A 25,882-nucleotide genomic window follows, 5' to 3' on the forward strand; every position below is an offset into this window, starting at 1 on the left:
CTCATCCACCTGCTTTCTCTTCATCTGGCTTGTTTTTGTCAAAATACAGATTCCACTGGGTGGATCCTGATGGCATGAACAACTTTAGCTTGTAATTGAAGATCCACAGTGAGAGATGAGGACAAGCTGAATTAATACACTCTGCGTATGTACTCGTCACATCACCTCTGAAGTAAGGGCCGTTGCTGCATGAGTCCAGCCAGTGAAGTTGTCTTCTCCACGTTCAGAATGGAGACTGAGGCACAGAATAACTAATGGCTCTGTTCTGTATTTACTGAAGTCTGCAGATATACCAGCTGATTTCCGTGCAGCATGGCCAAGAGTAGGTGCCAGCAAAGAGAGTTCAGAGCTCCTTGCATTCAATCCTTTGAAAACAGGATGGAATAAAACACACCAAAAATGTACTTCCTTGGAAGTTAATGAGCTAGAAAGAGGCCAGTTGAGAGGGAAGTTTTGAATTATGGGGACCGAGTGGGCAATTTTGCTTTTGATAGTCAGCTTCTCAGTGGGTCTAAGCAAACTAGAAAATATGGAAGTCTGGTGTTTATGAGCCAAAACACAGGCCAAGCCCATGAATGGCAAAGTTCTTTATAAATATCTATTATTGAAAGAAAACACACAACATTATCACTTCATACTGTGATAATTACAAAGCAACACTGACAAAGTGTCACTGGACTGGTTCTTTCTTGACTTATTCATACACAAACATGAAGCTGGAGACAACCCCTCAGCAGGAGTCTTCACGTTTCCCCTACCACTACATCTAGCTGCACTGTGAAGGATTTAAGGTAAGGTCAGAAAATATAAGTGAAATGGAGCCATGATTATTCCAATTCTGGAGTGAGATTTTTTTTAAAAAAAATATTACTCTTCAAAGACAAGGGAGCAATCACCTTTGAAAAGTTTGCATATACCAATGAACTGATTTCAAGTTTTGTCACTAATCCACCCATGCTGTTCTAATGAATCACTAAAAGTTAAAGAATCAGGTGAACTGATAAAGGTCAGATGACAAAAACAGTACAAAGTCAGTATCGGACAGATGACAGTCTTGCCAAGAACACATTTAACCATGAGGTATTAATAATGTAATGTTTTTAACCAGAGGTTAATCTGCAATTTATTTTTCTTTAAATTACCTAGAGAGAGATTCTTTCTGGACTATTAACTTTTTTTAGTATTTAGATCACAACTCCTAAAGACTTAGCTATATTTTGACAGGTACTGACAAAGAGTGCCATGGAATTGTGACTCAATTGTCACCTTCGGCGTTTTCAAGCTGAAAAACTCAGGATGAGTGCTAGGTACTAATTAGAACTGTTATATTAGGAAAGCAAATACAATGGTGTCTAACATTAAACAAAGCACAGTTCTCATCACAAATGGTTTCTTTTGTGTGCGGGTTAGTCTAAAAACCATTTTGCATGCTAATGAGGCACAAACAATAATTGCCAAAGTAACTAGTTTCACGCAATTACAGAAACCACATAAAAAGCCCTATTGTTTGTTGTCTTATGATTTTTAATGCTAATTTTGCACTTGATAATTTAAGGATTTCATTTGTACCACAGTGTGCAATTTGGGTTTTGTGTGTGTGAAGGTGAAGGCTTCTAATGGGGAGGAAACAACCCCGAGTGTGCAAAAGTAAAAGAAACAGTCCCTCTCGGGGAAGAGATCGGACAACCGGAAAAGAGAGGGAGAAAAAAAAAAAGCAGTGGTGAAAAGGGGACATTTCCTCTGTGAGAAAGAGGGAAATCAGAGCTGAGAAGAGGGAGGCTGTAGGAGCGGGGAGGCGCACAGACCGGCTAATGAATATCACTAAGCTGACACATCCTGTGGCTTGGAATGCATGACAAACCTGGGAGTCGTACAAAGATCTGAGGGAGCACGGAAAATTAGAGAGTAAAAAGTCAGATGGTTAAGTAGTTAAAAATAAAAAGTTTGGGGCCCTGCTCTTCCCTCGAAGGGTCTCTCATTACAGCCCATACAAACCATTTATAATACCGTGAAAGAAAGATTGGACCCCTTCTATTTTAGTGTAGGCACTGACTGCTCTGGCTGAAATTTTGCCTGCTTTTCTGTGATTCGTCCTTTCATCTTACAGTCACTCGTCTGCAAATTAAGTGGAGAAAAACATACCATATGGTATTTTTTTTTTCCTCTGATTCACCCCGGCCTTTAGTTTGTTATTTTCTAATTGAATAAAATATCGTATAGTTGAACAGGGATTTTGCACCACCTTAGAGAAAATGCGCATTGCTTGGAATCCTTATACTTCTCTGAGCCTTAAGAAAACCTGCCACTGGAAGCAGAAATACTATTTTAAGGTCAGGACTGAATACATTTCGCTCTAAAGTGCATTCTATACATTGTTATAAGGGGACACTAAATTTCATGTTCTTGTTTCTCTTAGGAAAATATTATTTTGCATAAGGCCTATGCTACTCTGAAATCGTACCTACAGCAAGGTCTAACGTAGAGAGCACAAAACTCGAGTGATGGTCAGAATTCATTTTCCTTTTGTGACAGTCGAGTCGCTCTCCTTCCATTTACCATGATGTTAAGCATTTCTGCAGATCTGTCTCTCCCTTCTTTTTTCCATGTGTGTTATGCTACCCGTGTTGGTACAGGAAATAAATTTGAAATCAATATATGTTGGTATTGTTAGATATTGTAATGAGTTGGTCTTTTTAAAAAAATCACATTAATCTCACTATAACTAGCTGAGCCCAGCACTTTCACCCTTTCATCCTGTACACTCTTTCTTTTTCCGTTGCCAGATTTCTGAATGTATTTTCCATAATAATATATCCCTCTACTATTGTCGATCTTTTCAGCATATTTCCCCACACAAATACTTTGCCCCATTCAGTTTTTGTTTATAGTTTTTACTTGGAAAAATCATGAAGTCTCTGGGAAAATGCTTTTTACATTTTCTTGCTAGTCTGCAGCATTTCAGAAATATTACCAATTGCTACGTGAATAATTGATTCATGGCTGTCACAGCATGGAGGTGACATTGTACCTTCTTACTCTTCTTCCCCACCCCCTAGTGCTCATTTAACCTTTTCTTCTTTTCTTATTCTTTGTTGACAAAAGAACCATTTAGATTTGGTCAGCACTAGGCTCTACCAGTGCAAAGTAAGTGGCAAAAAAAGACAGAAGAATCCTTATTAGGAAACTTTACCTTAGGTAGTGTAGATATTGTTGATTAATTTCATATAAACACTGTAATAATTGAGAAATATATAATCAACATTGTATTTAATTGGCGCAGTACATTTGCTATATAAAGACTATTTAATTCTCTAGACAATTAATTAAGTCTGTTTATATGGAAACACATTTGAGGGAAAAGCAAGAAGTTTATGTAATAGCTATGCATGAAAAAACCACATTTTTATCTAGTTTGAAAGACACATTTAATATAATACTCAAAGTCTAATTGGTCCACTACATTGGAGCATTAAATGCTAATTATGATTTGCCTTTCCTCTGCTTTTATGATGACATTGAAATATGTTTTTTTCTCTTCCTCCTTTTCCTTTTTTTACTAGCTTGTTTTAGACACACATGCATCTAGATAATAGCTTTATTCAGCCAAAATACAGGGAAATTGTGCCTAATACTTCATGTTTCTGTTGGTAGCATATGTAGATAAGAATTAGACTACTTAATAGCAAGTCTAGGAAAAATGCTGCTTGAAATGAGGATAATATTTTGGAAAACTCAAGGACATTGGGTATAATGTCTTGCTAAATTGGACATTTATAAGCAATCATGATCAATCTTAATAAATGTAGGAGATACAAGGATCCTCAGATTTTTTAAAAAGAAGCACTAAGACAAATTAAAACAGATTTAATACATTCTTTCTATTAGGCTGTAGAATATGTTCTTATAAATAAAGAGTTAATGATAAAGCATTCTCAGGAAGTTATTCATGTGCATGATCTAGAAAAGGCAGATCTTAACAAAGATGCAGAATGCAAAATAGAAGGGGATATTAGTGGGAAATTACCTAAGATAAACTGAAGTGTTAAATAGAGGTATATGTATTTCTAAGGTAGAACAGTATGAAGAAGAGAGTAGCAACTTGGCCAAATCACTTGTAGCTCTGTGCCTCGGTTTCACCAGTCAAACATGTTGAAGGAAAGTTAGAGATACGTGTTATGAAGCAATGCATTGGGTATTCAAGACTTATTCTTGCATTTGGAAGTGCCAGCAGGGGTTGCACTCGGCATGTCTCTCAGACAGACATAGCGCTTCACAGCATCCATGCAGGCTGTGCCTGGGCAAGCGCGGTCTGTTCTGAGATTGCCACACTTAGATTACCTGGTTCAGATTAGCTGGTTTCCACCACCTCCTGTTCACCCCATGGAGGTGACAACAGGGAGTGAGTGTGATGGGACCACTCATCTCAAACAGTCTCAGCAAAAAGACTGCAGCTGTGCCATCAGCTAGCATGAGAGCAGGTGAAGAGAGACATAAAGGGTCAAAGGCTCTTCTTCCCGCTTCTGTGCCTTGCAAGGCCACAGACTGCCTGGCCTTTAAGTTTTTCAAGGGCTTTGAAACCTTTGCCTGAGAGGTATTAGAACCGTTGGGTAGCCAGGGAACTTCTTATGCCTGAGGCCAAATCCAGGTGCAGATATAATCCCAAAGTAAAGAGAAATTGGTTTGGAGGAAATCCTGAATTCGATATCCAGAAACACAACACCAACACGTAGGTGGGCATCAGCTGGCAGCACACAACCCACTGATCAGCTGATCAGGGTCATCACAATGAATCCCCTAGAGGAATAGCTTTATTGCTTTTCATCTGACCAACATCAGTAGAAACAGTGTTAGCAGTGGGGGGACTGGCATTCAGGAGACACAGGTTGGAGCAGTAGTGACCATTGCTCTACAGATTGTTAGCAATCATGTAAACTAGTTTAAAATTCCAGACGTATGTCTAAAAGATATGTGGAGGGGTTATCCCCACATACATGAATCACTGCAGACCTGCTGATGATACTTGTACCTCTGTTCACCCCATTGTCACATATCATTTCCATTACCCACCACATTCATCTTTTGCCTTTCCTTTTGCAGAGGTGGAATCAGGTTTCCTGGCCCAGAGGCTGTTGCCAGCTGACGTTCATCAGGCTACCTCATATTTCAATACTTTCCCATCTCTTTTTTGTTTTTTTTCTTTTTTTTTTCCCCTTTATTCTGCCCAATAATCATCCTAGGACAAGAAGGACAAGAAACTTCTTCAAAACATGAATGGTTTCAGCAGGATACTTTGGCCAGAAGACGCTATAAAACTGCTGCACATTTTCCTTTCCTCTTCAATAAATGAGCATATCACTTCATTCTGTTTCCAGCCATCACCAACCTAAGGGTCTGCCACCATAATTTTAACTTCTCAACTGGCCTTCCAGCCAGTATCTCAATACATCGTATGTCCAGGATGACTCGCACTACCGTTTTATTTACGATGCAATCAAAGGCTGTAGGAGAATAAGCAGTAACTGCTTTCCCGATGCATAAAAAAAAATCCTCTTTCCTTTAGCCCTATATTATAAACATTTGAAAGTCTCCATTTTTTCCTCTTCCTCTTGTCCCCTCAGAAAGAGCAGCAGGGGGTAGATAGAGTGCGCTGAATACAAGTCTCTAATTCGTCTACATTTAGAATACGTTTTGCAAGGTCTATTAGCAGAAAATGTATTAGTAACCCTTAAACAAAATGGTTTTCTTCAAATCTTCCTTGTTTGGTAGCTCTGGCAACAATGACCACTTCTTATAGGAGAGGAAATAAGCATCCACCTGCAGCCTTCACTAAGGTAAAAAGTGAGAAAGATAAGTTGTTATTTCTGCAGTATCACTGACTCACAGCGATATCTTTCACTGGGGAAGGACAGCTTCAGCAGCTATGAAAGCACTGATGACAAGCTATCAAGCCAGCACCCAAAACAGGATGCAGATCTTATCATTATTCTTAATTAATATTTGCTTATGGGAGCTTCCAGGAAGTGAGAAATGTTTTCCAGTCATTCATGAAGTGCAGGTCCCAGGTCTAAGATGCTTACATTTTCGGAACAGAGAAATACACTGAGAGGAAGAGGAAAGAAACAATAGCCTACAATTTATACATAGCTCATGAAGAGCAGCACAGCAGAAAGAGAGAGATGTAAGCAGAGAAAGGAGAAGGCTTGTCCAATTTTTTGGAATTATTTTCAACTGCAGTCACAAATTTTGTAGTCCGCAGCACCAGAAACAATGACAAGACATTGGATTTAGCATCCAAATTGCCTACCTGGTACCAGAAATGCATCTCCCAACCTGCAGTGCATTAGCTGACTTCATACTGTAATTGTAATGAATCTCTTATTGGACCCTTGCTTCCCTGGACAATGCCATATTGTAAGGACTAAATACATCATCAGTGAGCCTCATTCTCGTGTATTACACTAATATATCATTGGAATGACAACTGCTTCTGATGATATATTAATGTAATACATCAGTAGTGTGGGGCTCCTATGGGGTATTACTCAGGAACAGGGGCCATCTAAAGAAAACAGACCCAGAGTCAAATTCAGTTTAATTACTGAATGAAAGGGCTATCAGGACCAAGGTTACACGTAATGCTAACATTCTTACATCATCCATGAGATTAATTTGCAACCTCATTACATATTAACCTTGCAATTTTAGATAGTAATTGTAGGATTTGGATTTGCCTGCTGATGTGAGTAATTCACAAACCATAACCTCCCCAATATTTTATAGTGATCCATGAATAATGCAGCTATTTTTATTCTGTCCATCTTACATTCCATGATAGTTAAACAACACATCAAATGTGTAGCTATAAAACCAGATTTAGAAAAACAGCACTCTATTTGAAACTGTTTGTAGTCACTGGGCACCATATAAACATTTGCACTTGCACGGTGCGTTCAAAAGAAAGAGACAACTGGTATTTGCTTTTGCAGTCAATTATGCAGCATGTTTCCGTGTATCGTTTGTCTTTAAGCTATCATAACGCATGTACAGTTCTCCTGGTTTTTTGTTTGGGGTTTGTTTTTGTTGATTTGGTTTTTTTCCCCTTTGTATTTTTGTGGGGGTTTTGCTGGTTTCTTTTGTAGGAGATATGGGGTTTTTTCAGAATTCCCCAGGGACAGAAATGGTGCATTCTACTGTTCTTTAAGTTAAGTTACGAGTTGGATTCTGAAACGCTTTTAACAAAAGGACTTCCATAACAATATTGCAGTGTCCACCGACATGAAATATATTCAGAGTCATCTTCCCTTGGCCCTGTTTCTCCCTAATTTTAATGCTACTATATTGTAAGCTATCCAGAGAATCCACCTATATATTATGAATCATACTGGCACCAGAGGTGGTATCATTTAAACTAGAGCTTCTGGTGGTCTTTTATTTCATGTTTATTAAGATTATAACCAAACGCTGAAAAAATTTTCATAGAACAGCATATAGCATCAAGCCAAAAGACATAATGTATATTCGATTTTATAAACATCTTACTGTGTCTAATACAGATGCTATACTTATTCTTGAATAGACTGTTTTGTTTAATAAGCATTTATCTATTGTTAATGTCTTTGGAGAATTCATCTTGGGGTTTATACTGAAGATAAATGCAAGCGTGTGAGGGTTTATGAAAAATGTCTCAGCAAGTGACAGGAAGCCTGATATGAGTTACCACAGTCCGCTTCACATGTGGGGCAATCCACTACTTGTCTTGCATTTATTATATTTTCTTGCTAGGCATTTTCTTTTTCTTTTCCTGAGACCCTTTGATACTATATACTTTTAAATACCAAACATTGACAGCAAGTCTGAAAAGAATGCATGATGTAGAAAAAGAGACAAAACTACTGATGTAAAATGTAGCTACAATAAAATAAAGAAGAAACCACAAAGAATTTATTTTTTTTTTTAAATGGTGTGTGCACGAGGGAAGGGAATCAGAATTTAAAAGGAATTAACTGAACATCAACTGCGTGTCCCAATGATACATGTCATTTTAGCTCACTGGGGTGATGTGTGTATTATTTAGAGAACCGTTCAAAGCTGCAGTTAGACGTTCTCCCAAGAATAAATGGAATCCTCACAAAACAAAGCATCATTGTCTTGTGAGGAAAAGTAAATTGTGTGCATATCTGTCTATATCTAATCTTACCTAATCTTTGTGTGCCTTATACCTGGGATGATAATAAATAATGTATTGCGGGTGTGGAGAGAGGTTATGGAAGTATGGTAAATTAGTGAAAAGCCCCATGTGACCTATCAGCCAAGTTCCCAAGATAGGTTTCTTTTCGTTATTTTCTAATTAGTAACAACTTCTCCCTTCTTCTGTCGCATATTTTCCTTAGCTCACAGTCTGAACTGAAGGCAGATCTGTTACAAACTCTATTGTAGAATCTTCAGGATGTCAGTAGTAGCTGGAATTAAATTAGATTTCAACTCTCGCAAATTAATGAGTAACCTTGAGGTGTTTGAATGTATCTGGTATGTCAATAACGTAATGCGCAACAGAAAAAGGATGAACTTTGCTCATACACCATGTGGAGGCTTTCCCCTGTGAGTTTTATGCAGTGAATTATTTACTAGTTATTGAATTAATCAGACAATTTTTACTTTTTGGCACTTTTAAAATCTGATATTTAAAATCTGCTTATGTGCTTAATTGAATGGACATCTGCATTCCCGCTCCGCAGTGGGCCGGCCCCGCTTGTTTAAGACAGGAATTCAAAAATAAAATAAAAGCACGTTTCCCCCTCAGCATCAGCAGGACAGCCTGGTGAGAAGGCGCGCCGTGCCGCAGACACCTTGTGCAACCGAAGAGCGTCAGAGGGAGCAGAGAGAGGGGCTGGAGTGCATCAGACTGGCTGTACGCAGGGGCTGAATGAGTTTGAAACATGACCAAGTCTGAATGGAATAGTGGTCAGAAAGCCAGGAACAATTACTTCAGATTACAAAACACTTGAACGATTTACTTCACAAGACAACTGCACAGTCTCCTTGTGCTAAAGGAGTATCAATACTATATTTGGACAAAATTTGATGAGGGCAGTCGAAGGGGTGGTGGTGGCGTGGGGCATGGGGCGTGGGGTGGGGGGAGAAATTCGCATTGTGTAAGACGAAAGCAGCGAAGTATTTAAATAGAAATGTATTCCAGTAACCAAAATCCCTGCCCAACATCATCTTTGTTTCAGAAAGTCTGATTAGTTAACATATTCCATCACCTTGGGAAGAAAGCTGAGGTAAGCGGCTTAATTTATAAATGGATGGAACAAACTTATTTAAAAATTCTCACTACGTTATCATGAATCATGTAGGCCTATTAAACTAATTGCTAAGTAAATTTAAGCAGTATTACAGTAGATTTCAGTGAATTTATCATCAATCTAAAGAGATCTTTGGTGGTCTCATGCTGCCCCCCACAGATATGTCTCAGAACATTCATTATGCCATAATTACAAAGTCTCTTTGAAGAGGCTAAAAATCCCAAGACTCCTCTCATCAATTATTTTCACCTGTTAATTCATTTTGTGTGAGGTAATAACCTCAGCATAATAACAAATGTGCAAGTACTCCGATTTTGCAATTAAAAGCAGCAGGGCTCCTATTTTGATCATACAGACTGTGACATCCATCATAGAAAACAATTTGGGCCTAGCGGGATGACAGATGCCACACTGATGGCTCTACTAACTAACTGCCTGTCCTGAAAAAAAATGGTCCCGTTTCAGCCTGCAGCTGCAAGCTATCTGATAGCTCCTGACCAGTCAGCGGGGGAAAGCCTGCAGTGACTAAATTACTGAAAGGTAATTTTACTTCGCAAAATGAGGATTTTTTTGGAGCCATATATGTATGCATACCAGTGGCTGGTGTAATTTGGAAACAAATAGTCCTTTTCATTTGAAAATGACTGGAATTGCTGCCAGTGTTCGGAGAGTATTGTTTCTCAGCCTTTTACATGAGAAATACAGTGTAATACTCATTATTTCTCCCCTTTCACATCTTATTAGACACAGAAGGCAAGGTGGTTATCTCTGCTTTCTTTAGCTAAATCCGCACAAGTAGGATTTCTTCCAACCTCTGGACAGGTGCCTAAATAATAGAAGAGTGCTCATTTTAGCCTTTCAGTTTGTATCAAGGCTGAGTGAGCCCTGTCTGGGGAATGATCCCGCTATCACCACCGAGCCTTAAAGTGATATGCCCTCATCTGAAACTCCACTAAAAAACAATGAAGCAAACTGCAAGCACAGGCAGCTCATTAGCCCCGGGACCGATTCACCAAGGAAATAATTTGATGTTGAATTAATGACAGAAAAAGCTGTTGTCCTGACTGGGGGGGGTAGGGGAGCTGAAGGAAGGTGGTGGGGGGGATGCATATACTCTAAAAAGAATCTCAGAAAATGCAGCCAATTTATTTTCCTCACTAAAGTGCATAATGTGATACTTTAGTATTGGACCAATTAGCTTAAAACATTTAGTGCTGAAATACTGCATAGTCCGAGTAAACAAGACGACTGATTAAGCCTATAACTTTCTAACGGGAAACATACGACGTTGCTGTCAACTAACATGAAATATGTCAATGCGGTCTGGGATTTTCGGTTTTGTTTTTATTTGTCCCCTTTTTGGGTTTTGCTTTATCCAGTAGGTCTAAAATCTGATGACTGGGGAGAAGAAGCTGGAGTGTTCGGGCTGCTAACAGCAGCAGATGTAAATTATGAAGGAAAACCGCACCACTGAAAGAAAGGTGGTAGGTATTGTAAGGATTATGTTTTCAGATTTCAGCACACTAATGCAGAGCAACAAAAGATCAGCAGAGGGCCAAAGGTTAAGTATAGCATGAACTTTCTCAGTGGCTGTGCACCTTAAGATGAAAAGATAGCCCTGTTTATGACATCTGCAGACTACAATGCTTACCATTTTATACTTCCCTCCCACATTCTCTGCGGACAAAGAGCTGTGCTCGGCTTCTTGGGAAAAATCTACTGTTTCTTACTCCATCATATTACACTCATAAACCTTGTCAGCAATAAAGGATGTATGGGTAGGCAGAGGCAGGGATGTGCAGCCAGTAAACTACATAATCATACCAGAAAAGATACCAGCATTTCAGCCTTTCAGTTGGCTTTCTATTCAGGAATCTGCACCTCGTGGAGGTGAGGCGGATTCCTGGGGCAGGGGATTGCTCCAGCTCGGGCGGACAGTGTGGCGGAGGTGCCTGCCCGGCATTTCCAGATACAGAAAGCAGCCTTTCCTAACCAGATGCAGGATTTACAGCGCAGAACATGTGAGGGTTGGTTTTGTTGTGGTTTTTTAGGTTTTTTTTTTTGTAGGATTATAGCGCAATAAAAGCAAACAAAAGAGATTAATCAAAACAAGTAAATTAGTATTACCCATCTTAGATGTTCTTTAATGCAAAGCCAATAGTTCTTGCCCTTTATGCACATGCTCCTACAGTAACTAATGTACAGTGGCCATCAACAAATTACGACTCGTGACACTTTTGCTGCTGCAATATTAAGCCCAAAGTCCTATGGAGAAAATATATGGTTTTTATTACCAAATTGTTCTTGTTTACAATTCTAATATCCTCTTCATTATCTACTTTTCCAGACATTTTAGGCAGTTCTGAAGACCTGGGGCAGCACTAGTCCTGTCATAAAGAGAAATTAATGTTGTTAAAGATGGCCTAGCTGCCCTCTGGGACAGCTGAAGATGTGAAAATATAAGGTTCTGTTTTAAAGATGAAAATGATTAAAGGCACAGGCACCTTGCTCTTAGTGCAGCCACTAAAACTTTTAATAAAATACTTCAGCAGAAAAAAGCTGCTTTACTTCTTCCACTGTAAGTCTTAAGAAAAAAAATGAGAGAGAGAGGGGAAGAGGGGAGGGGGGAGAGAGAGAACTTTGTTCCATAAGAAGAGGCTTGCTTTAAGGACTAATAAGCGTAAAAAGGACCTCATCATTATAAAGAACCTATTCGTCTCAGCAACAGCTCACTTAATAAAGACTGGATGATAGAAAAACCAGTAGAGCTGTCTCCAAATAGCCAGTAAGCTAATTAGGTGCATTGTAACAGGTAGCCCTTACAAAAACTGACAGGCTTAAGCCAGCATGCCGCAAATACTTAAGAACATCGTAGCAGATGTACAGCGGTTATTGTATCCTCTTCAAGGCTGTTGCTGCTGCCACAATTTTATAAGCTTACACACCTCAAGCCCTTAAAGAAGCTCAAAATGGGTTTCAGTGGGAGAAACGAAAAGGAAAAAAAAAAAAAAGAGAGAGAGACAAGAAACACAAACCTGCTGAAGATATTATATGAGCTTTTTAGGGGCCCCAGACCAAAGAGACCTTTCAGAAGGAATGGTTCAGCTGCCTGGAAGAAAATGGCAGGAAACACAAAAGACGAGAGCATAACCTTTGTCCTAGCAGGGATGGAAGAATATCTGTCAGAACTTCACCTTCATAATCTTGCCCACCTCAGTCATTTTTTACTGGTTAAATGAAGGTTACAGGATTTGCTCTGAAGACAAAATGTCCCTTTCTCCTTAAAAAATATTGTTGAAGTTAAAAGGCAAGTTTACATTCTCATTTCCCCAAAGAGTCATATTCACTGCTCTCTCTTTTGTTTGGTTTTGTTTGTTTTCTCTACGTCGGGAAGAGGTCAGATCTTACAATTGTGTCTCTCTCATATGCTTTTGATTTTCTAGCAATAATCTGATGTAATTGACGGTACACAGAAGCCATTTGAGGACTTCTAGGTCCCTTAATGATAGTAGTCGCGCTGCAAAGGAAACCGCCGCTGGTCTGGACGCTCAGGGAAGTCTGACTTCCCATCATTGGAGCTGGGACTGTGGTACTAACCCTCTTTGGGTAAAAGCCCATGGCAATAGAGAGGTCTGGAAGGAAAGAGAACTTTGCTCTCAAGCAGCAGAGGCTCTTCAGAAAGCAATGGCTTCTGCTGGAAGCCACAAGGGAGCCACTGGCCTCAGTATTGGAGAAGCAGAATTATGCGAATACTCCCCCACTCCGGCTGCATTCATGTGGAACAAGTGATGCAAAAAATCTCTGCCAGGATACCTTCTTCCTCATCCGCAAAGCTAACTTTATCATGACACCAAATGTAAATTAATATCTGCTCGCATGTATGTGAAAAAGGTATTTTTCTATACACAGTGTTATCAGCAGACTCTTTAAAATCCTTCCCTTTCCCTGGGGTGAATACACTGAATAACACTGTATTCCTGCAAGAGAGATCTAGTACTATATTCAAGACCAGAGAAGAATACTATGAGCTTTGCAAATCCATAGCCAGTTACAGAAGTAACTTTACATTAGGGAAAATACCAGTGCCAAAATGAGGTCTACAGGCTCTAGAGCTCCAGACAAGAGTTACTACTTCCAAAGATGTAAACTACTACACCAAAAAATTAAAACATATTCTTGCTGTGATATAGGCTATGAAAGTGTTATGAAAGTGTTATGTTAGTGAACAGGATTAGTTTGTAATTACTGATGTTCTTTCAGGGGGTGGGTATATAGTATGGTGATCTCAAGTAAAAGAGCACCTGTGTTAGTATCAGCCTACGCTATATTACACATACACTTGCCTGCACATAAGCTTTATTCGAAAGCAAAGTTCAAAACCGGTAAGTTAGAAGGTGCCACAATTAAGGACGCTTGTATAACATTAATTCACTCATTGAGGTATATTCATGACAATGTGCAATTTAATTACAAGTTCAAATTATTTTCCTTTTGCAGGGTGTGCCTCATTTACTTTGCTGCCTCATGTCTTAATAATTTTAACAAAATGGCACTTTTCAAATCCTTCTGTAAAGCCAGGTGCATTAATTTCTTTATGCAATTTCTGAGGGCATGCACTCTCAAAATTTCTGAAACAGTGGTTTCTTTCCACGGAAACCACTTATGTGAGGATATTCCATTATTCCCTTTTACAGATGAAGAGTTAAGCATGAAAAAAAAATAACGTCAGAAATGGCTGCTAATTTTGAGTGCCCAGGTGAAGAAAACCGGACCCTAAGTTTTGAAAGAATTTTAGAGATTGAGAGAGCTTAGTCTTTTTTTCATGGCTCCACCAACTTTAGTTGCAACTTTAAGTATCCGGCACATCTGCAAATCAGCGTCTCAAATATATGCAGGACGTACAATTATTTTTAGTAGTGTAGTTTAGGCAGCTTCCCTAGCAACGTATAGGAATGCTGTGGTGAAGACAGATACAAAACCCAGTTTCCCAGGTCAGCACTCAACTGTTTCATCTATGAGGGTCTCCCTTGTCTTCTTCCAATCCGTGACCTCGTCCACTCCATAATCCCTAGCATGCCCAGCACATGAGCTTTCTACATAATTCTGATTGCTCTCGAGGGTATCTTATGTCCCCTATACTAAAAGTCTGGCGGAAAAACAAAACCGTGTGACATATAATTAAAGACTGCATCTTCGTATATACACACAAAAGAAATCAACTGTGTTTCTAACCGTCTTTTATGTATTAAAAACAAAAAAGCAAACAAAAAAATCCCAAACACAAAAAAAGCCAACAAGAAGTTGAAACCCAAGAAGTATTACCATGTTGGTTTTGCTGAATAGAAGAATGTTCTATCATGTAATTTAATGGTCACTGAGATGATTGTCTTTATCTCCACCTTAGTGTGTTTAAGGATGTTCATAAATGACATCAGCTATTTACCTTCGCCTGCGGTAAATAGATAACGAGAGATTTTGCTGAAATGGAGACAATGAAGATGCCAACCTGGGACAGTACTCCTCCTTTTGTGGCAAGCAGTCACAGGTGCAGTTTGGTCCAGCTGTAGCTTTATTCCATACCCCACATATTTTTGTGATTTTTCTCGATAAAACCATTAGGATTTTGAAAAAGTTATAAACAATTGAAAGCAAGGTATTCTAGTGGGAAGCACCTTAGTAGCTTGCAAAACCAATAGCTAACCTTGCCTTATAAAATGATCACAGTCAATAGGAATCTTTGCTTTATTGCTACAATAATGGAAGATGTGGGAATCTGGCATCACTTGATATTGGAAGGTACAGAAAGGGGTACTATGACCTTGCTTGTGGGAAGAAATATAATCAAAGGAACCAGCCAGCATCAAAATAAGGACAGCATGATATTTATCCTAACAACATTTCAGAAAGTTTCACAATGAACAGCATTGATTAAAATTATAATTTCCACGACAATAATGCCACACATGCCACTAGACTGTAATACGTGCTCATGCTCAGTTAAAATGGCCTTGTGTCTACACACTGTGACAAGCGGCAAGATGGGAACTCAATGCAACCAGCAGACATTAAGGTACAGTCACAAAACTTAGTGAAACGTGGAATAAAGCTTCAGTGCCACCAAACTACATCTGTAATTTCTTGTCCCAGTCAGGGTCCCAAAGTGGGAACTGCAGGAAAAGAGTTACCTCAGCCACAGCTCTAGTCAAAGCTTTGTGGAGAATTCTCCATGCAGTACCACCTTCCTTCTCCTTCTCCCTCTGTGCCTTGAGAGCTCTCCTAGTCAGCATCAGCAGCAATAGGACCACTATTCCTATTACTTTTTAGTCATCTTCTACCCACAGGTTGTAATTAGAGAGTCTTCCCTGGGCCTTGCAGGGTGCAAGATTTACAGATGTGAGGAGTTTAGGACCCGTCCACAGGTAGTAGAATTTACCAGACGTCTGTCAATTTATACCTACAGTTACGGTTAAAACAACGAAACAAACCCAAACAAAACCAAAACAAAACAAGAAATCAAAACCAGAAGAAAAATCTGGTATTTTCTTAGGAAAGGATCACAGCTGACATTTCTTAAATAGTTACGTCAGAGGGTGGAATGAAAGTTAGCATATATATGCAATCTAGGCCATTAAAAACATATTGACCCATTAAACCAACGTGACCCAAGAATGAGAACTTCTTAAATGCTGTTTTCATTTTCTTTAAAATATAAATGGGTAAATATTCTTCAGAATGAAGGTAACCTTGATGCCTTCTCAATATCAAAGAGCTGTGAAAAAATAATAGCTACATGTGTTTCTTTATTAACACTTTATAGTTAGGATTTCCAACTTTAAAGCAAAACAAAGCTAAAAACCCTCAAAAAAGAGCAGGTGATGTAGGATGTATGTAGACAATAAAAAGCTCTCACTGGTGTAAAAGAGCAGAAATGCTGGATGCTAAAGTGTCTCAGAAATCAAACAAACAAAAAAAAGAAATCAATTAAATAAATATAATTCACAAAGCTCCACAGTCAGTATAAACATCAAGCAAGCAACGTCTCTTGTCAGTCCATGAAAGGAGAACTTTCTGGCCTCGACAACCACATGCTGAGATTTCTAGATCTCTTGTATTTCTTATAGAAATAGAACACCAAGAGATAACAGTATGAACTTGCGAAGCACTAATAAAGTTCTTCAGGATGCTATGAAGCATAAAACCACTGAAGCCGATTTAAAATGATGAAAAATGTCCATACTTTTCCAGCACGTTTTTACATTAAAATAACATATTCTAATAGTTCTTACCTCAAGCTGTTCAAACAGATCTAGTAGTAGTTATGCCATCAACAGCAGTAAACTGCACCCCCACATCAGCCATATGTGAAAAAAGGCATTCTTGGTCTTGTGTGGAAGTTCAACAAATATACAGGAACCATTTGGTCAGGTTAAATTAATGCCATGCACTTCGCAATTACTTCTTTTGGAGTATGATCTACAGGCTTCCGTTATGCAAACATATTTTGGGGGCATTTTCTTGCGTGTTTTTTTTGTTTTTTTTTCATGATAGTTTTTTGGGGTTTGGGGTTTTTTTTGGGTTTTTTTGGTTTGTTTTTTTTTTTTTTTTTAAATAAAGCTGTGTTTCCATGTGAGAGGCATGTTCTTTTGATATGTAAATATTGCTCAGCTTCAAGAAACTGCCAATGTCTTTCTCAGTTTTGGGTCCTTTCCAGTCCCTTTCCACTGATAAGAAATGTGAAATTCCCGTCAGTGTGAAGAGTGCATATCTTGTGCTATTCCAGAGGATACTGTAGCATTTTGACAAAACTTGTCTATAAATTGTGAAATCATAGTCTGTTCTGCTTGAATGCAGCATAAGGCAATTTTACTTGTTAATTGCAACTGCAATTAAAGAACATTTCCTAATTTGATTGGCAGGTGAAGGAAGGCATGGGGATGAGAAGAAAGTGAGAAAGTAACCCATTCCAAAACTTTTGGCCAGCACAGTATTCATCATCTCGTATCCCAGTGTGTCTGTGTGTGCCTCTCCTCAACTCTCACTGTGCCAGGAGGAAAGGCTAACCTTCAATTTGTTCCTTTCCATCCTGTCATGCAATACTGGGCAGTGGGATCATGACTCCTGACCTGTACAAGAGGAGAAGGGTGCCTCGTTCCTCACATTCACCCGTGTATGATAACCTAGTCCAGATTAAAAATCAAGCCAGTAATGAAAAGCACTGTCCTCTTATCTTCCAGAAACCTGAGCTTTTTTTTTTTCTCCCCCCCCCGCCCCGCCGACACACATTGCTCTTCTGCTAGAATTGTGGCACAGATCAGGTCTGGTCTATAAATTCCATCAGCAGACTCCTTCATCATACTCAGACTCATTTTTTGTGGTGTTGATGTTGTTCTCAGAGGCTGGAACAAGTGTCTAATTGATTACTTATGGAATGAAAAAAGACCTAAACTGGAGGAGTGATGCCAGAATTTCTGCACTTCAGTGTTATCTTTAAATCTTCCTAGCTGCCTATTGGCCTGACTTCTGTCTTTTTTCCTTTTTTTTTTTTTTTAAGCAATGTTTTTGCACACAAATTTTCTACTAATTTAGCTGTTTCATTCCCCTTTTATTACTCTCAGTTAGATTCTTACATCTGGACCCTGAATCCCAGGTGTATTAGATGGTATTAAAAGCCTTCCTTCTGCTCTTTGTTCTAACATGTGCTCTTTCAGCTGTAAAAGATAGTGCACAGCAGTAGCACTTTGAACCAAAAGGTCAAAGAGCTTCCTGAATTAGCAGTGGTCACTGCTGGCCTAGATATCAGTTTATTTGTTGTTTGGATTTACCTGAAGTTTGCAGTTCGCCTGGCTGTTTTAGGAATTGTATTCAAAGGATTATTTGAAAAGGTTCATATAATTCAATCTCTTGTTAAAAGACCAAAATCTGAAGGTAAGCCTGCTCTGCGGCTTTCTAACTTGTCTGACTTTAATTGTAAAGACAAACCCTTTGTAAAGGATTGCAGAGGGGCATTCAGACATTGAAAGTTTGGTTCCACTGTATCTGAGGACTTAGGTCTGATTCAAGATGAGAAGGGAAAGGAGGATTACAAGCTTAAAGCAAAGATAAAAATAAGTTTGAAACAAGCTTACTGGAAGAAAGAGAAACAAGCTTGTCGTGACCTTGCCACAGGGAAGAGAACAGGTTTACCAGGGGTTTCCAAGAAGGCTAAGACAAAGGCCATCTTGAAATTGTGATCCATTTGCTGCTTTAACCTGCCCCAATTTTAAGTGAGTTGTCTGTGGTTAAAGCATTTAGAAAGGGTGAAGTTTGATCTCTTCTTAAAAGCGCAATCGGTTCTTCTTTTGTAAAAACAAAAGCAACCGGTAGCTAGGTTGATTTAATATATTTCTATCCTTGCAAAATAGCATGCTTAACTTTGCAGCGACTATAGCTGCATGGATCTGTGAGGCACAAGAAATGAATCAGTACCCTGCATTTCTGCAATACCAGGACTCCATAAAAAGGGAGAAGGCAGAGGGGTAAACAAAACAAAATCCTCTCATTTAATCTACGCCACTGGCTGACTTTTCTGTAGACTTGGATTAATCAACTACAGTTGTTGCATAGAAGCCAAAGGGGGGGGAAAATCTCTAACTAGACTTTCCTCTGTATTTCTGATAACCATAGCGGGCTGCCTTGCCAGCAACAGAAACATATAAAGTTCAGTTTCTTTCCACAGTGAGATAAGGGGATCTTAACCAGTGACTGTAGCACTGCATTTCCTATTTCACGCTTAGTGCATAAAACTTTGGTTAACTCTCTTCATATGTCATGGACTCTTTAACATGAAAGCTGCCACTACTCCCTACTCTGGAAATCTAATTCTTTTAGGATATATTTTTTTTCTTTTTAATAGGAGACTAAAATAATTTTGCAGTAAGGTGGAACACTTTTCTTCTTTTTTGCTTTGTTTTTCTTTTTTTTTAGTCTTTTGGTTTTTTTTCTTTTTTTCTTTTATCGTCTTCCTTTTCTTTTTTCTTCTTTTTTACTTTTTAGTTTTTTATTCTCCTTTTTTCCTTCTCTTCCTTCTTTTCTCCTTTTCCTTTTTCCTTCTTTTCTTCTTTTCTCCTTTTTCCTTTTTTCCTGTTTTCTTTTTTTAATGTTATCCTTCTTTTCCATCTCTTCCTATATTTTCCTTTTTTTCCTTTTCTTTTTTTCACTTTTTTTCCTTTTTTTCTTTTCCTATTTTAATACCTGGAAATGCACTCATTACCCCTGCAGATTCTTAGCTCTTATCTGACAGCTTTCCTGGCTTTGAAGTTGTCATCCAGAGCTAAGAAGGAAGACTTAAGGAAAAAAAAAAATAAAATCTGTGGCTGAGAATTCAGTACTCCTTCCTTGTGTAATTTGGCATCCAGCAGCTTCCTCACCCTTCCAGGTTCTCCCTGCTTCTGGTACCAACAAGTTTCTATGCTTGTTGCATCTTCATTTCATTTTCCTTGGGGGGCAAAACCTCTTGGTTCCAGGCCATATCCCCATCATGATAGCATCCTTATTTTCTCTCCCTGGGCAAGATTAATTACAGGCAGATATATGAATATAGGTGGCATAAGAAATAGCAGTAACTGAATTTGAAAATGTCAATGAGGCAAATAACTAGCTCTTATGTTGGTAAGATTCAAGGCTCCTTCCAGATACTGGTCTGGTCAAATGAAATTCTGGTCCAAATAAATCAGAGACAAAAATCTGTTTTCTCAGATTTCTGCAGTCTTGATTTTGCTTGTAGCTATCACTGATGATAAACAAGACGCAAATAATTGTCCCAGTCATTTCAGAATATTTGTACCTTTCCTCACTTTACTGCTTTAGAGCTATTCCCTCATTTTCTTCTCATCCTCTCCTTTGTGCTTTCTTCAATATCAGCCCAATGACTACACTAGTCTTATAAAAACCCGATCCTAAAGGAAAAAGGGAAAGTGACTATCATCAAAGCTAATCTCCTATTTAAAGACACCTCATCCATTTCTACCTATAACTATTATATCCTTATAGCCATATATTCTCAATAGCCATATATCAGCTGTGAATACAAAATAGGTAGATACAAATGAGCCATATTTTGCATGGCTAAGCCACCTGGGTCCTCTGGTCAAGGTTGAACTGGGCTCAATGGTTACACTGTCTGTTGTAATAAATTAGTAGTGCTTTTGTGCTGTGCCTCTAGCTGTAATAAGGATACATGCATTATGGGTGTCACCCTGTCTCTGAGGACAATTTTAATATAGCTTAGACAATAGCCTAGCTAAATAAACAATGAACCAGTCATGATATAGAAAAACAGTGTAAGCTCCAGGGTACGGAGCTTAGCAAGGGAAAATAAAGAAGCAAACAAAACATTAAAAAGATTAGCAAGCAACAACAAGAGAGACACTTATAACACCCTAGGTAACCTAAGGTGTAATTCGGTATTGTTGTTGATCCGATTCAGCAAGGCATATAAAGGTAGATCTAACATTAAGCGCTTGCTTAACCTTTGTTAACCAGCTTTGTGTAATAGAAACATGCTAAAAATTAAACCAAAGTAGCACCACTATCACCATTGCCAATACTCAGCTAAAGCTGTGGTCAGGAGTGTGACGAGAGGAAACCCAGAATGGAGGAAAATGAGAGTAATGTGATCGACAGTGGTACATAAATAGCAGGCATTCCTGATTCCTGACCAGACTATTTAGACCTGTCTAAATTTAGATTCCCACAGTGAGAGTGAAGCTTAATCAGTTGGCTCCTTTCACTTCCCCATGATTAAGTCCGTGTCTCACTGGACTGTAGTGTGGCCTCTGCCTTGTTCTGTGACTTCTGGTCTGTCTGTTCTCTGAGGAGGCTGAATGTAATGCAGTTTTGGATATTACCTGCTAGTGGGCTAACAAAAATGAAGTCCTGATAAAAATTATAGGATGACAGAATAGTTTGGGTTGGAAAAGACCTTCAAAGATCATCTAGTTATCTAGTTCCAACCCACGTGACACAGGCAGGGACATCTTTCACTAGACCAGGTTGCTCAAAGCCCCGTCCAACCTGGCCTTGAACACTTCCAATGATGGGGCATCCATAGCTCTCTAGGTGATCTCTTCCAGTTCCTCACCACTTCCTTCCTTACCTCCATTCTACATCTGCCCTCCCTCAGTTTAAAACCATTACTCCTTGTCCTGTCACTACAGAGCCTAGTAAAATGTCTTTCTCTGTCTTTTTTTTAAGCCACTTTCATATAGCGAACAGCTTCAAGAAGATCTCCCCGGTCTTCTCCAGAATAAGCATCCCCAACTCTCTCAGCCTTGAACATAAGTATGCTATTTGGTCACAAATTAGTACCGTAGTCCTTTCCCTCTTACAAATTGTCTTCTTCCTCACCAATCAAATGCAGGGGATTTCACAGACTAAGAGAGGAGAACCTGATAGATCTAGGTTATTGTATAGAAAGTTTTGTAGCTCACTTCAACAAAGTTGCCTCATCAGCTTAGTCTTTTGTTCGTTCAGGATTTCTTTGTACCCCCAAGCAGTGTGTGATAACCAACCTTATCTGTAGCCCATCACTTAAACCAGCATTGAGTAGAGAATTATGAACGTTCATCAGAGTGTTCCAGAGTGTTCCTTTTTTACAGAAAAGAAATTAAAAAATAGATGCTTTACGTCACGGAACCAAGTGTCCATGAATTTTGTGTCCCAAAATGAGATGCTTAGATCCCAATTTCCTAGGACATTTAGTATTTTATACCATTTTATATGCTTTTACAGCATGTTATTTACAGCGTTCCAATCAGCCACAGTTATGTTTGTGAGACCAAACACTTCTGAAAATGTGAAAGCTATCAAGTAGATTACAAGGAACATGAAGAGCACATTCAGCAGTCAATTGTAAAAAGTTGAAGTGACTTCCCTAGCCCCATATGGGCATCCTGGTAGGAAGCAATTTTCCAATGGGACGTTTAAGTGCATTACCCATAAAACAATCTTTTCCTTTCTTCAAATCCTAGCCTCATTTTCACATGCCCTTCAGCTTGTTCAGCAATTTCATTTTTTTGCCTCACCTCTATGTCAAAAAGAAACATTTTTTGTGAGTGGAATTCACGGTATTTACTAAGAATAGAGTGTGAAACTATGATACTCCATGTTCCTGGCATACTGGGGCAGGCAGATCAGATAGCTGTAGGTAGCTAAACTCAGTTTCTAACACTGGGGGATGAAATGGTTTGTGCTGGAGGGGCTTGTGTTTGTGCTTATGGAAGGGTGAAAGAAGTGGTATGGGGAAAGCCCCATGCACCACCTGAAAACAAGGTAAGCCTGAGAGTGGTCTCGCTAAATCAAGCCAGCTCAAGGTGACCCTTGTGTGTGACACTAGAAGGTATCCAAGCTCCCAGATGTACCTGGGATCCTGGTGGTCATATTCATCTCCACTTTGGGGTTGGCAGAGCCCTGAGCACACCTGACAGTTCTGTGTCCTCTTTCCTCCAGTTCTGTGGCTGCCTGTGCTTGGGGCCAGCTCCCATGTCTTGGTCTGAGCTGGGAGAAGGTGAGCTGTGAGGGGCATGTTCAGGGCCACCCCGCCTCTGCTTGGAGCTGCTTTTGAGCTCCAGCCTTCATCGTGGGTCCTTGCCTGAGTTGCACCATGCCAGTGCCCAGCCTTGCACCTCCTGATCCCAACCTCATGAGCTTGCTTTCTGGCTTGACCCTGGACCTGGCCCATCACTAGGGTAGTGGCTGTGATCTCTGGGCTGAGGCTAACCTTGGTGCCCACTGCCAGCCCTGCTCTGCTCTCCCAGTAGGGCACAGTGGGAGGTCACTCCATTGGTGTGGCATTGAACTGCCAGGCTCGCTGTCACCCATAGCCCTCAGCTTGACTCCCCTCATGCAGCAGCCCCCTCTGCCTCCTTCCCAGTGGGCAGGTACCTGCCACTTTGGTCTCACAATTTTTGCTCCCACTGAAAATTAAACCAAATACGTGAAGCAAACAGGAGCCACATTTCACTCCAAAGAGGTTCCCGTAGACAGGCAACTGAAAGACCAGATCTCCAAGGCACATGCCATGGCATCAGCAAAGGTGTCTACATTACCCAGTATGACTGTACTTGGTGTACAATCTGTATTTTTTCCTGATTTCCCATTGCTGTATTCACTGGTAGTTGCAGAACATCTTGTTCCAGTGAAAATTCTTGATGTGCAAAACAGTAGATTTTTTTTTCTTAACTTCTTTCTTGGAAATGACTGTACCTTTTGTATTTGAAATTTTCCCAAACTATGCAACCTGAGGCAGCTGTCTGGCATGAGAACCTTCATCCTGAACAGTGTAAGTCTAACAATATAATATGCAAGAGTTTTATTGTGGAGGTTGTTAGTCAGCCTTAAGTATAGGCATCATTTTCTGTGTTACCTATAATAACAGGTAATACTTATATCCATATATTAAAGGCTGCTGAAGAAAAAGATTTCATATGTTAAAGCATCACCTGTTCCAAGAACTGTGAAGCAGTCTCTTATATATAAATTTAGTCTAAAATAGCTTGTAAATGACAGCATCAGAATACAAACTTCGACCTCTTTCAGGAGACTTTCTGTACTATTTGTAGAAACCTAGCTTATGGCATAAATAACTGAATGCCATTACATCAGGGAAACATTATCAATAACCCCACAAATTCACCCAGCATTTACCTTTTAGAAAGCCTGTCCTACTCCCTGCATAGAAACAGCATGTCTTCATGGATGTTTTAATATATTAGATAGGCATGATACACAAAATAGATGTAAGATGCCTGTTGTAGCGAGTGAGGTGAATAAATGTATTATTTAAAGGTAGATCATGACTCTCACATGACCTTCAGATTTGATGGGAAAGGCAAGGAAATTATTTCTTCTTAGCTCTCAGGAAGGAATTAGGGTATAAAATTAAAACAAAAGGTGTGAGAGACAGGAGGTAGACATGATGCTAATTTGTTTTATTATACACACATCGATGAACACTGCATACTCTTCTTGCAAAGAATTTTGCTAGGATCACGTGGTACAGTCATAGAAAATTTTGTGGAGGCTTCTGAAGGTGGAGTTGCAATGCTCTGGCAACTTATCTACTTTTCATGGAATTATACTATACCTGCTTTCATCTGGCACCTAAGCAGAGTATGTGAATACAAGAATTAGGGACCCAAGGCAGATCAGTGCTGCCTTGCTATGAGTAGGTGTCCTGGTTTATGTGCCTAATGTCAACATCAGAGGAAGCTCACTGTTCCAAATTCATTGCGCTGGTTAGCATGAAAAGCTGACATGAAATGGGAAAGTACTTGCTTTAATAACTGACAAAGTGAGCTGTGGGCAGAACTGAAACACTTCCACACTTCAAGGCACAGCCTTTGAGAGGACAGAGGGACAGTCTGCTTGCCCTAGCAGAACCTGCCAGTTCAGCAGATCCCTTCAGTCCAGGTGGACTCTGCAGCTAAAACCAAGGAGAGCAGAGTGACCCAAATGTGCTCAGCGTTCCCACTATACCACCTGAACAGCTGAGCAGGTCCACCACAGCTGGTGGAAAGCACCCACCTTATAGTCAGCTACCCAGGAAAATGAATCATGCCATTTCCTTTTGACAGGAAAGCAGGATGCAACTTCCCTCTTTTCTTAGAGGGAGGGCAAGGAGTCAGGCGCTGTGCCAGAACTCCACAACCAACTACTGCAACCTGTGAGCATCTTTCCTTTTAATAAATGCCTAGCACAGACGTGGGAGAGGATGGCAAGAATGGTGTTGTGTGTTGTCACACCGAGCTACCAAGAGTGCATCTGTGTAGCACGGAATAGTACTGTGAAGAAGTAGATGTGAATCCAGCAGGTGACATAATTCTATCAAAATAATACTGTGCCTAGGTTAGTTAGTCCTCTATTTCACGCCGCTTGTATCTGTTTGTGCGGAGCTAGCTTGTTCATCCCTGCATATATCACATTGTAAAACTAAGGAAAATAGTAAATGGGAGAGGGCGCAGAGAGGTTGGAATGTAATCCTGGGAAAACCAGCTATAAATACTCAAGCTGGGTCATGTGCATGCAAACCTATGGGCATCTATGGGCAAGCAGACACAGATGTATATAATTGTGGGCCAAAGTACTCCTGACAAGCTTTTTAGAGGAGGTTACTGGTGAATGAATTTCCTGGTCCTCTGCAGTTTGTGGGCTCAACACCAGTACTGAATTGTGAATAAACTCAGTTCTTTAGGGAATAAAAACTTTTATGAAATTTTATGAGGAACTACCCAGGCAGTCTTCTCTGAATAAAACGCTCTCCTTTCAGGTGGAAGAAAAAAAATATTGCTGTTCGCAATCTTCTTAAACACCTGCTCCCTTGCCCATTATACACCACTAATGGCAGAACTGCCAGACTGAAAGGTGTAAAAATCATGGTTTGTGCCTCCAAATCATGAGGTTAGTTTATGTATCATTATATTTCTTTTTAAAGTTTTGGAGTGAATCTACTTTGCCTTCCAGCATCTGAGCCATTAGTGCAGCTGAATGAATAGCAGTTTCTGAATATTCCAATAGTATTTTTTGAATAATTTCCTACCTAT

Source organism: Chroicocephalus ridibundus, chromosome 2 (genome assembly GCF_963924245.1).
Source record: "Chroicocephalus ridibundus chromosome 2, bChrRid1.1, whole genome shotgun sequence".
NCBI lineage: Eukaryota > Metazoa > Chordata > Aves > Charadriiformes > Laridae > Chroicocephalus > Chroicocephalus ridibundus.